The sequence below is a fragment of the Sceloporus occidentalis genome, unplaced genomic scaffold, assembly GCF_023333645.1.
Source record: "Sceloporus occidentalis isolate IW3139 unplaced genomic scaffold, rSceOcc1.0.p SCAF_6, whole genome shotgun sequence".
NCBI classification, from domain to species: Eukaryota; Metazoa; Chordata; class Lepidosauria; order Squamata; family Phrynosomatidae; genus Sceloporus; species Sceloporus occidentalis.
This window is the reverse complement of record NW_028316986.1, coordinates 71,952,209-71,964,210: the sequence shown is the minus strand read 5'-3', so window position 1 is coordinate 71,964,210 and position 12,002 is coordinate 71,952,209. Positions and strand designations below refer to the sequence as shown.

The window sequence follows — 12,002 nt, the reverse complement described above, 5'->3', positions numbered from 1 at the left end:
GGTATTTTTATCACTTTTTTATTTCAAACGATGTCACTATTTAATTGCTGGTGACGGGCAATCATTACTTCACTGTAAAACATGCAATTTTAAAATAAACACAAAAGGCCAGCCCTTAGGGCTTCTTGAGATAGCATGAGCAGCAGATCCACAAATTAGTGTGGATTAAGAAAGCATCAGTTTTTACATACCGCTGGAAAATCAGACTTTTAATTTTAAAATGAGGAACTCCTAATGCTACCATGTCCCTTCTTGAGAGATCCTCCCCTGCAGAGGAGGATGGAGCAGAGGCTGGAGATGAATAGCCCACTCCTAATTATCATGGCCACTTAGACAGAAGTATAGTGTGGAGCTCTAACCCTGAATCAGAGATGAGGTGGGACCCTTTCCAGCCCCAAAGAAAGCCAGAAGTGAAAAACATGGGCAAGACTGGTTGCTCCTGCAGAATGGTGACCTGAACATTAAGATTTTACAGGAGTAAGGGTTACCTCATATGCAAAGCCCTTCTTATGAGCAAGATATTTGTCTGAGTGCCTGTACAGTAAAGGCTGTTGGAACTCAGGCATAAAAAGCTTTGGAAAAAAATCTGTATATTAGTTACAGCCTTTCTTCGTGTTTTCCTTTTTCTTCTGATCCCTTCCATATCAGATTCAATTTTTGCTAGATCCTAGAATGCCTTGGATTTACTATCATTTGCACTAATGGTTTCTGCTATTAGCTCGACAGATCACCCCAAGCTGGATTGGGGCTGCGGCAACCTCACGCTGTGGCTCCAATCCGGCCTTTTGAGGGGGCACAAAGGGTGCCATAGCAGTGCTGGAGCTGTGTCATGATGCTGCACACTGTGTGGGGTGCAGTATCAGGGTACCCTGGGGGCAGAGTCGGGGGCGCGTCATAAGGACGCTATGCACTGACTCTGCCCCTAAGCCGGTCTGTACAGGGCCTTAGATCTTGAACTGCCTGAACAAATCAGACAAATTCATTTAGGGTTATTTATCCAATAACCTCACTGAAATGATGAGAGCACTTCCATCTCACAGGACAGAGCTTATGAGTCAAAGCATCCCTGAACAGAAGAGTTTCAAAGGCAAATTACAAAAAGGTTGCAAACAAGAATTATCAAGAATTTCCATTCAGTCTGCTCTAGCCTGAATAAGGGGCAAAGGCTTCTTATCTCACTAAATAAATTAACCAAATTATCTATACAGATTTGTCTAAATTATCACCCAATTTATCTGTTTTAGGACCACTATTCAAGCAATTTTGTTCTACTTGCAGTTTATTTCTGTTCCCTCTGGCCCTGCTGAGAGGTCAAATTCACTTGGGGGTGGGGAAACTGTGATGCTGCTATCCATCAAGCTTTTGGAATTGACTGGAATGGGCTCTTAATACTATGTTTTTCTGTTGATTTTTATAGTCTTTCTTTTAATAATTTTTAAATGGTTTTAATTCTATAGGTAGTTTATTTTAAAGTTAGACACCCCCCCAAATGTTTTGGTAAACTTTTAATCTGTGTTGGTTTGCATAATTTGTTAGCTATTTTGCTTCTCAGTTATGGAAGAAAGGTGGGATATAAATGAATGAAACAACAACAAAAACAACAAATGTGTGCCTAGGGTTGCATGTGCCACCCATCTACACCCCAACTGTTTCTGTGTCTCATTCTGCCCTCTTCTGCACAAAAAAGTAGGAGAAGAGAGAAACTGGGGCATATTAAAATAGCTGAAAAAGTAGGACAACAGAGAATTAATTGGGACCCTCCCTGTCAAAGGGTACTCAATGGTCAGATTTGCTACACATCTTCCACAAAAGCTAAGAACTGTTTATAATGTATTTTTGTAACTAAAGTATTTTATCCATTCATCCTGTTTCCATTTATCAACTGAATGGTCGTGTGACTATATGTATAAATAAAGCCATACAAACATACGATATATAAGTGGCAAAGTTGTATCAATGTAATCATCACCACCACCATCTGAGATTCATTGTTTCCCCCCAACTCTCTAAATTTGTGTGTTTAAAATGTTTATATACTGTCTTTTCTAGGCTCATGGGAGCTTATCTAAACTGAAAAAGCACACTTAAATAAAACAAGCAGCAACAAAAACGTGCAAGCAAAGCAAACAGCTCAGCCAACTGAAAAAGGTTGCTGCAGCCCTTTCAGAAGGCCATTAGGAAGGAACTAGTCCTAATCTTCAAAAAGTCAGAAAGGTCATTCTAGAGTTTTGAGCAATTGTAGTAATGGCTCTATTCCTGATTATTCTATTTCACATAATATTCATTGTCCTGTATCACTACAGAGCAGCATAAATACCTTGCCATCAGAGTTATGTTCTCATGCCATTATGTAGTCTCTATACTGGATGGCAGTATGTTGTGCAAGTGCAATGTAGTGCACATCCACACATACTCCACATTGGGCTTCTACACACTCTGCAATGGGGCTTCAGGCCACATTATGATATAATGATAGAAGGACACTGCAGATTACATCCACCCTGCCTGATGAGCATTGGGACATGTTTTGCACAAGCACCTCTACTTCCATCCTCATTAGCTGGTTATTGCCACTGCACCAAGTCCAATAAAAACATTCCACATGCATAATGCAAGTTATGCCTGTGAATGCCACCAACAAGATGCTGCCCAGAGAGGGAAAATTAAAGGAGGCAAAATCTAATCAAAAAACTCTGAATTGACATGAGGGCTGGTATAATCATGCAAATAGAAGACTGTCCTCGTTAAACTAAAACATGTGGACAGCCAAGTATTCCCTCCCTTATGAGTCCAAAGTAAGTGAGGTGTGGCTGAGTGGCTATTAGGGAAAGAGACTCTGTGTGTGTGTGTGGGGGGGGGGGGGTGGCATGCTTTTCCTATAGAAGCTTGCCTAGTTCCCACTTGATGGTCTTGCTCTATAATCTTTATTTTTCTAGGATTAAAGAAAAGGATTTGACTTTTTAAATCTAACATCTGCTGTTGCTTTCATTTTGTTAAACTAATTTAATTATTTGTTTCTGTAGGGCTCACCCTCCCCATTTTATATTATGTTTTATTGCTTACACTGTAATTGTGTTTTATTATTTCTTATTGTTGTGAGTTGCCCAGCAAACATTGCTATGAAGCATATAAAAATTGCGTTTAGATCCAAGGTCTGCTATCCACAGATGGATGGGTTTCACTCCAAGAAAAATTCTCTGACTGATTTGCGGGTTTCCCTTCCCTATACACTGTAGCATTTTTTAGGGGCTAGAAAATGTGCAGTGGAGAAAAGAGCAGGTGGTTTGCTTTTGGTAGCCCTTTGTGAATTAATTGCCTATAGCTGGCTCAAACAATGAATCATAGAATAATAGAGTTGGAAGAGACCGCAAGGGCCATCCAGTCCAATGATATACATATAAGAAATATTGAATTACAACAGTATATTGTACATCCATCCTGTGTACAAGTAATCACCCCACCCCTTATTTGGAAGTGTAGCCTGTCCTGTTTCATGCGCAAAGTTCCATTCATTTATAATTTTTATTCTTTTTAAATTGTTGGATACTGAATACACACACACACACACACACACACACACACACACACTTGATTGAGTGATTGGCTAAACCAATGTATTTGTTTCTATACAGTAAAATAGCCCAACGTGGCAATCTGGTCTCCATCAGATGACTCAGAAGTATTCCTAAAGAATGAAAAGCACAGCCTTACTTCACACAGCAGAGGGAGCACAAGACAAGGAATAACAACTGCCACCATGTATCTGTGATTACAGTATAGGCCACAGTGCCCTTGCCAAGAGTTCTTGATTTTATACTAGCATGAAGAACTTGGGTATTTCCACTCAGCTTCTGACATGGTAATAAATGCCTAACTCTGCACTGATTTACTGATCCGCTTAGTGCTGGTGGGAGTGGATAATTCAGAACACTTACTTAAACCTTTAATTTAGCTGTCATAACTACTGCCCTTTTGTGCCAGAAATGACATGGTGCTGCCTGACAGGAATTCTGATGGCTTCCGATTTAAAATTCCTCCTCCCTACTAAACAATCCCAGTGCCAGTAATGGGGTGTTCGGCAAGAAAGCAATCAGAACAGAACAGCAATAGGTTGGCAACAGAGATCATCCCATTGCCTTGATTACATGCTTGCCTGCCATTCTTCACTGGAAGGGAAATGAATGTTTAGCAGCTCTGGGATAATCAGCACCATTCAGGACCACGATGAATGGATCACTGCTTAAAGGAAAATGTCCAAAATCATAATGTAAGGTCATTGAGAAATGTGAAGCATCTACATTTCTCAATGGCTTTACAATATCCATATCATACAGATGGCTGGCTTGCATTTTTGGTAATTATGAAAATTTTCTGGATAATACTGTTAGAGATTGCTAAAAATATAGGTATACTGGTAGGTTAATAAGACAACATAGTACAGCTTTGGAGGAGTCTTTTAAAAAAAATCAAATTACCACATGTATATTACCAAACTGTACTTAACACAGGCTGAATATCTTTCTTAATGTATGCTCATTTAGCCATTGAACTTGAAACCTTTGCAAGTATTTAACAGAAAAAGACTAGATTTCTTTCATTCTTTCAGCCTTTGATCTTGGCTAGAGACTTGAGTCCGGATTCCAATTTGCTTGGGCATCATGAATGGCTTGATCATATCGTTTGTCCTTCAATGAGTCATGTGTTTTTGGCTTTCCCACAAAAGCACACACCTCCAGTTCTGTCATTTCAGAGAAGGCTCTGACAACGTCACTGCCCCTGACTCTTTTGTTCTTTATTTGTTATGTGTCTATCCCACATTCGTCCAGAAGCTCAATGCAGCATGTATACAGAATGTCCCTTTCATTTTAACCCCATGCCAGCCAGGCATAGCTGAGAGTGCCTGGTTAGCATGGCATCATCCACTTTAGCTTCACTGTTGAGAAGAGATTTGAAATTGGATGTTCCATGTCTTAGTCTAACCACTGGGCAATCATCCTGTTTAGGTAATATAACCAATTTTTCATACAATCCAGATAGATAGAGATGGGGAGGAAAGAGGAAAATAAGCTATGTGAGTGATTTCAGATCAATTACACTGAATGAGGATACGATTTTGTGCATGAAGCCTAAATGATTCTTGTGTAGCTGCTCAGGCTGATGATATCACTGGTGCCACCCACAGAGACAACGGAAACTCAGAATAACAGGATATTTGAAAAATTTAACAACCGTGAACTCAAAGAACAATGAATTACAGTACTTTGCAGATTCATCCTCTTCAGCGATACTCTGGATGGGGGGAAAAGATAGTTGTTCCCTTCCCTCTTTTGGGGGGTTTACTCACTTTATTAACTACTAGCTATCATTACATTTCTTACCTTTCTATATAGCAGATAGTGACATTACCAGAAAGATCCTGATTTTAATGCTCTATGCTTTGCTGCTTTCTCTTAAATGACAACTGCCAGTAGGATAGGAGTTTTCAGCACTGAAAGCCTCAGGCTCTTTAAAAACTCTACTGACAGATACTGTAACAATTACTCCTCCTTGACAGCTGTGCACTCAAGCTGGTAGTGATAAATCTTGTAAGTCACTAAGAATCTTTAAAAAAACCAACAACAACCAGATCTCCCATGTTACTAATTAAACCTATTTTGGCTTATTGAATTAGTTGTTCATTCAAAAGATTACTAACCTACAATATTGGAGATCCATCTGTAAAACAGCATTTTAAAACAAAGCACAGGCAATCATAGAAACATAGAATCCACAAACAGGAGCCACATTAGAACATGATTTTAAAGAAAACCCTTTGAAGCAAACTTGTCAGTGAAAAGTTTATAAACTCAGACAAGCTTATGACAGAATGCCTCCATTCCCAATTTTCCAAAGAGAAATCCATGCCTAAGTATTATGCACACTTCTGTAAAGTTTTGATTTAACTATAGAGCAGCAACATAGTTTCTGAATTGGCCCTAAAGCTGAAGATGTGATAACATAAAGGAAGCTCACAGTGCTATAAACAAGTTGTCAGTTCTTTGTGTCATACCTTCCACCTGGAGCACATCAGCAGAGATTGGAAAAGTTTGGACTGCAAATTGTAGTATCCTCTCACCATTCTGGTTGGGGGATTCTGAGAGTTCTAGTCCAAAAAAGTAACTCTCTAAACTCTGTGTATAAGTGACTCAAATGCTGACCCACCAGGCCCAGAGGTGACAGAGTGTACCTCAGGAGGAGTACCAGTGTACCAGATTTTGATTGAGATCCCAGAAATTTTTGCTTTGCTCGATTTAGGCATCAATTTGCTTTATTGATAATGCATTCTGGCTGCATCCACACTGAAGAAGTAATCCAGTTTGACACCAGTTTAACTGCTATGGCTCACTGCTATGGAATTTTGAGAAGTGTAGTTTTGTGAGACATTTAGCCTTTTCTGTAAGAGAGTTCTGGTGTCATAATAAACTCCAAATCCCAGAATTCCATAGCATTGAGCTATGGCAGTTAAACTGGTGTCAAACTGGATTACCTCTGCAGTGTGGATGCAGCCGTAGTGACTTTGAGGTTGGAAATGGCACTATACAGCAGCTCCCTATAGCCACCCTGCAGAGAGGACCTGCACATGAAGTGGTGATCACCAGTTGGGACCAAACCAACTGGTGGGAATTGCCTCCCTAGTAAGGAAGGCTTGGAAGAGTTTCATTTGTGCCTGATTTCACTTCAGGATGACAAGTGTTATTGCTACCATACTGCTGGAATGGAGGAGACCAAGAAGAGTTCATCATACCTGCTGCCTCCAAGCTAAGAAAAGGACTTTAACAATGCATTCAATTTTCTTAACATCCCTAATTAACAACCTGAAGAATTAAATAAATTTGCTAGCTGATGGGGATACTTTGTTTCTAGCATCCTATGACTGAAATAGTGAAATCAATCCTAAATGTAAATGAGTTTAAAAGTGGAAGACAGCAGGGATTTTCCTTTCTTTTACAACAATAATGGTAAACTGGATTAACTACAACAAAGAAGGAATTACAGTGGGCCCTCGTATCCGCTGGGGTTTGATTCTAGAATCCCCGTAGATACCAAAATCTGTGGCTGTTCAAGTCCCATTAAATACAATGGATAGTAAAATGGTGTCCCTTTTATAAAATGTAAACTCAAAGTTTGCTTTTGCAAGGGGGGGATTAGGAATATTTTCAAGTTGTGGGTGCTTGAATCTGTGGATAAAGAATCTGTAAATATGAAAGGCTGGCTGTATTTTCTACCTTTTGAGAACTGTCTAAACAGCTAAAATGTCTACAGTTATGAAATCAAAAACAAAAGCACAATCAACTGATTTGAATCAATTAATTGTAGAAGAATAAAGAGATGACACTACATATGGTACAGATACAACTTGATTTAAGAAAAATTGGAAAATGGCATTTTAAAATTATTTGAAGATGGAGCATAAGGAAGACACGAAACAGATAAAGTAATCCCCATCCAGATTACTTTGGAATTTTTTTAGGACAGAAGGAATCAATAATGAATGAATATCTGAGGGGTGGGAGAAGTTCATACAAAGCAACAATCCCCATCACAGAGAAGCAGAGACTGGTCTAGAGAAAGGAAGTATCGTATTTTCCGGCGTACAAGATGACTTTTTAACCCATGAAAATGTTCTTCAAAGTTGGGGGTCGTCTTGTATGCTGGGTTAAGCCCCGGCCTGCTTCCACCTTCCCAGGCCTCCGCAGAGGCCAGGAGGGAGCTCCGCGGCCAGAGCAATCGCCGCCGGGCTGCTCCCTCCTTCCAGGCCTCTGAGGAGGCCGAGGCCTCTGCAGGGGCCTGGAAGGAGGGCGTGGTGCCCGCAATCACGGCCGGGCTGCTCCCTCCTTCCAGGCCTCTGAGGATGCCGAGGCCTCCGCAGGGACCTGGAAGGAGTGTGGGGTCCCCGCAATCGCAGCCGGGCTGCTCCCTCCTTCCTGGCCTCTGAGGAGGCTGAGGCCTCCGCAGGGGCCTGGAAGGAGCGTGTGGCCCCCGCGATCGCTGCAATTGCAGCCGGGCTGCTCCCTCCTTCCAGGCTTCTGAGGATGCCGAGGCCTCCGCAGAGGTCGCAAGGGAGCACAACCGGCACAAGCACCACTGCCTGCTCCCTCCTTGGATTTGGATGAGGGGTGGTCTTATACAGTGAGTATATCCCAAACTCTATATTTTAACAAGAAAATTTGGGGGTCGTCTTATACACCCAGTCGTCTTATATGCCGGAAAATATGGTATTTTAAAAGGAAATCAGAAAAGATTTTGAGAAAACCTGTCAGGACAGAAGACATCCAGATTGAATAGAAAAATGAAATCCCCAATATGTTTTCTGTTGTTTATTTACATTTATGCACACAACACAAATACTCCACCATGCACTGGTATGCTGAACTAATCTCACTACTTCTATAAATAAACCTCATAATAATGAGGAGAAAATTATTAATGCATATTAAGCAATCAGGAAATTAATTTCTTGGTTCACATGCTCTGTGGTGAGAAAAAAACAAAGCACATGAACTGACTCAGTGACCTCTCTCTGAACTTCAGTCAGGGACGTAGCCAAGGGGGGGGGGTTCTTGGGGTCCGGACCCCCCCCTCCATTAGAAAAATGAATGGTGTGTGCTGCTGCACCGCCGCACCCAAGTCCCATTATAATGGTGGCACTTAGTCTGGACCCCCCCTTCCTAAAATCCTAGCTACGTCCCTGCTTCAGTGATTAACCAGAATAAAATGGGAAACAGAACCTCACTTGATTTGCTGGAAGGGCAAACAATATTATCTTTGTTACTCAGGCTGAGTTATAGTATCTACAACACACAGAGTACCACTCTATTTTTCTCCAAAACTGAATTCCCACCCCTGGTCAAAGTCAGTATGTGGGTTTTCTTGGCTGTGCCACCTGACCATTATTCATACACAATGCAACTATATCTTCAGGCAGTGAAGAGAATAATGGAATCATGAGAATCCCCATCATTTTGGCAAAGAAAAGAAGAAGTATTTTTCCTTTGTCCTTCTTTCTATAGCAGACCTGCAGTTTGGTACTTAAAAGTCCTAAACCTGTAATGTAAAGCTGGTACAAGGCAGTCTGATATATTTTCTCCATTTCAGTGCAGTCCCTCACATGTCTACTCACAATTAATTCCCACTGGCCTAAACACACCAGATCCCATCTGATTTTGGAAGTGAAGTTTTTGGACAACCCTCCTCTCCCCAACTTATTTGTATGGGGGTGTTCCTCTGCTTGTATAAACCCTTTCTTGTTTTCCTTTTCTAGCCATTTTGGCACAAAAAATACTTACATACTTTCTGGTACAAAAGTGCCAGCTGTAATTTAACAGTTTCCTCATAGCATGCTATGTACTATAGAACAAAAAGTCAAGCTTCCAGTATATCTCTACCGAGCTTCGTCATTCTGGTTGGTTAAATCCTTACAAACAGCTCGATACAGCAAAACAAATTTTAATGTTACTACAAAACAAAAACAAAAAAACCTGCTAAGCCTTCTTGTTAATGTTAACACCATACTTCCTCTAGTCAATGCCTACATTTCTTACAGCTTCCTTCATCTTTGTGGCCACAAAGCTCACATATTGTTTTTAATTTCCATCACATTGGCTTTGACTTATGGTGACCTTATGAAACAGAGATCTTCAGGAACCCCTGTTGTTTTCAGAGCAGCTAAGGTCTTGCAAACTCAAAGTTTGGCTTCCTTGACTGAAACTATCTACATGTTATGTGGTCCTTCTCTTTTCCTTCTGACTTCCACTTTATCAAACATTGTTGTCTTTTGTTATGAGTCATGTCATCTCATAATATGCCCAAAATGCAATAGTATCAATGTAGAAGATTATTGCACGGCCAAATAAAGCATCCTTTCCCCAACAGGATAAGGTCGCATTATGGGTTGCTATTAGGTGTTATCACACCAAAATATCACTGATGCTGTCAGGAGATTGCAACCTGCAGGCAGGCCATCTCCAAGCTGTGCTTAGCCTGCTGATTTTCAAGAATGAGAAGCTTCTGTAGTTGAACATCGGTCGGCTACAAGCAGCTGGGAGACGGGTTGTATTCACTCTGCGCCATCAGCTGTGTTTTGGTGTGTGACAACACCTGATAGCAACCTGTAATGCGACCTTATCCCATCAGGGAACAGACACTTTATTTGGGTGTGCAATAATCTACCATGCCATTTTGACGTCTATGTATACAGGAAATGCTCTGATGCATAAGTTCTGTAACATGGCAACAGCAATGGTGTGGGCAGAAAAAATGTGTGATTTTGAGATGAGAGATAAACAAATGGACCTGCAATACCTTTCCACATGGATTCATGTGAGCAATATGTGAATAAGACTACAGGGTATAGCCACTACTCTGTACATAATAAGGGAAGAACAAATCCACCACTGCTGAATGAGAAAGAGGAAATTCTAAATAGCATGCCAGCAATCAATGCTGTTTGTTCACCTGTCAGGCAGCAATAACTGCAAAAGGGGTGGCATTCAGATTATAAATGAAGTCTATAAAGGGAGATGAAAAGGAAGATTTCAAAATGCCTGCTAAGTGTTCAAATTTTCATCTCCCTTACCCATATCTAACAGAGGCTGTAAGGCTAGCCTATTTTTATGAATACCTATCTTTTAAAAAAAATATTGGTTAAAAAATCATAAAAACATCAATTCTTACATTTACTTGTTTGTTTACATGTTACATGTAAAACAGGTCATATGTCAATTGTCTGAGTCTCTGTCCGTTTTGAATTCTAGTGGTTGGGTTGTAGTTGTTTCTTCTTCTTCAATCCTCTTGATCGTGACCCTTTTCTTTCTTCATCTTCTCCTCTTTTTCTCACAAACCTTTTTCCTACGTCGTCCAACTTACCAATTCCCTCTTCTCCCGACTCACTCTAACTTCTCAACCTCTTACATTCTTCTGATACCACTTAATCCCCACTCTTACCTTCTAAATAACATTCTTGAACCTTCATTCAACACTTCTCATTTACTCGACTTCCTCCTCAAATCTCGACAGTTTCTTCCTTCTTCGATCAATGGATTTCCTTAATATCCGCTTTCCCCCCCTTTCTTTCTACTTATTCTAATATCCTATATTTCTATTCATATCTTTGCTACTACACTCTTACCTCGGGATACGAATGCGCCGGGATACGAAATTTTCGGGTTACGAAAAAATAAAAAAATAAAAAATATTTCCGGGTTACGAAGGTTATTCCGGGTTACGAATAACCTTTTGGTGCTTTTCGGCGCTATTTCGCACCAAATCGCGGCTTCTCTCCATTAGCGCCTATGGCTTTCTCGGCTTACGAAGACTTCCGGGTTACGAAAATGGCGGCGGAACGGATTAATTTCGTAACCCGAGGTAAGAGTGTATTATCATAGTTTATAATCTAAATTATAATCTTTTGTTTTTTATGTTATGTATTAACACCAAAAATTTATCAGACCTAAAAGCTTCTATCCTTAATTAAGATTGCCTCTTTAAATTCTCCCTTTCCTTTTCCCTCCATTCATCATCCTTTTAACAACCCGGTACTATAGTTACATAATTTTCTTATTCTCTTGTTTGATGCCCTATTCTCTTTATTCCTTTTTCAATTGTTCTTCCTGGACTCCATATATTTTAACACTGGTTCCCATTCTTTCTGTGTTTTTTCTATTGATTCTAAGGCCAATTTTTGTGAGAGTATATCCATTTCTAAGGCGTTGTACAATTTTGTTAACCAAGCTATTGGATTTCCAATTTTGTGCGAAAGTTATATGCGCTGTGGTGGTCATGTAAAAGCATATTTTTTCATGGTTTTTTTTTTTCTATTTGTGTATCCCACATATTTAACAAACCAAAAAAAAATCAGGGTTTAGCTGAATTTTCCCCCCAAGATATTTTCCATTATTTTATTTATGCTTTTCCAGTACTGTTTGGCTTTACCACATGACCGCCAACAGTGGTAAAATGTTCCT

At 40.2% G+C, this 12,002-nt stretch overlaps 1 protein-coding gene across 5 annotated transcripts in view; it reads right to left on the bottom strand.

Annotated features, from left to right (window-relative positions):
- Positions 1 to 12,002, bottom strand: part of RPS6KA2 (ribosomal protein S6 kinase A2) — a 264,581-nt gene that overhangs the window by 78,396 nt on the left and 174,183 nt on the right. The gene's annotated exons all lie outside the window — the stretch shown is intronic.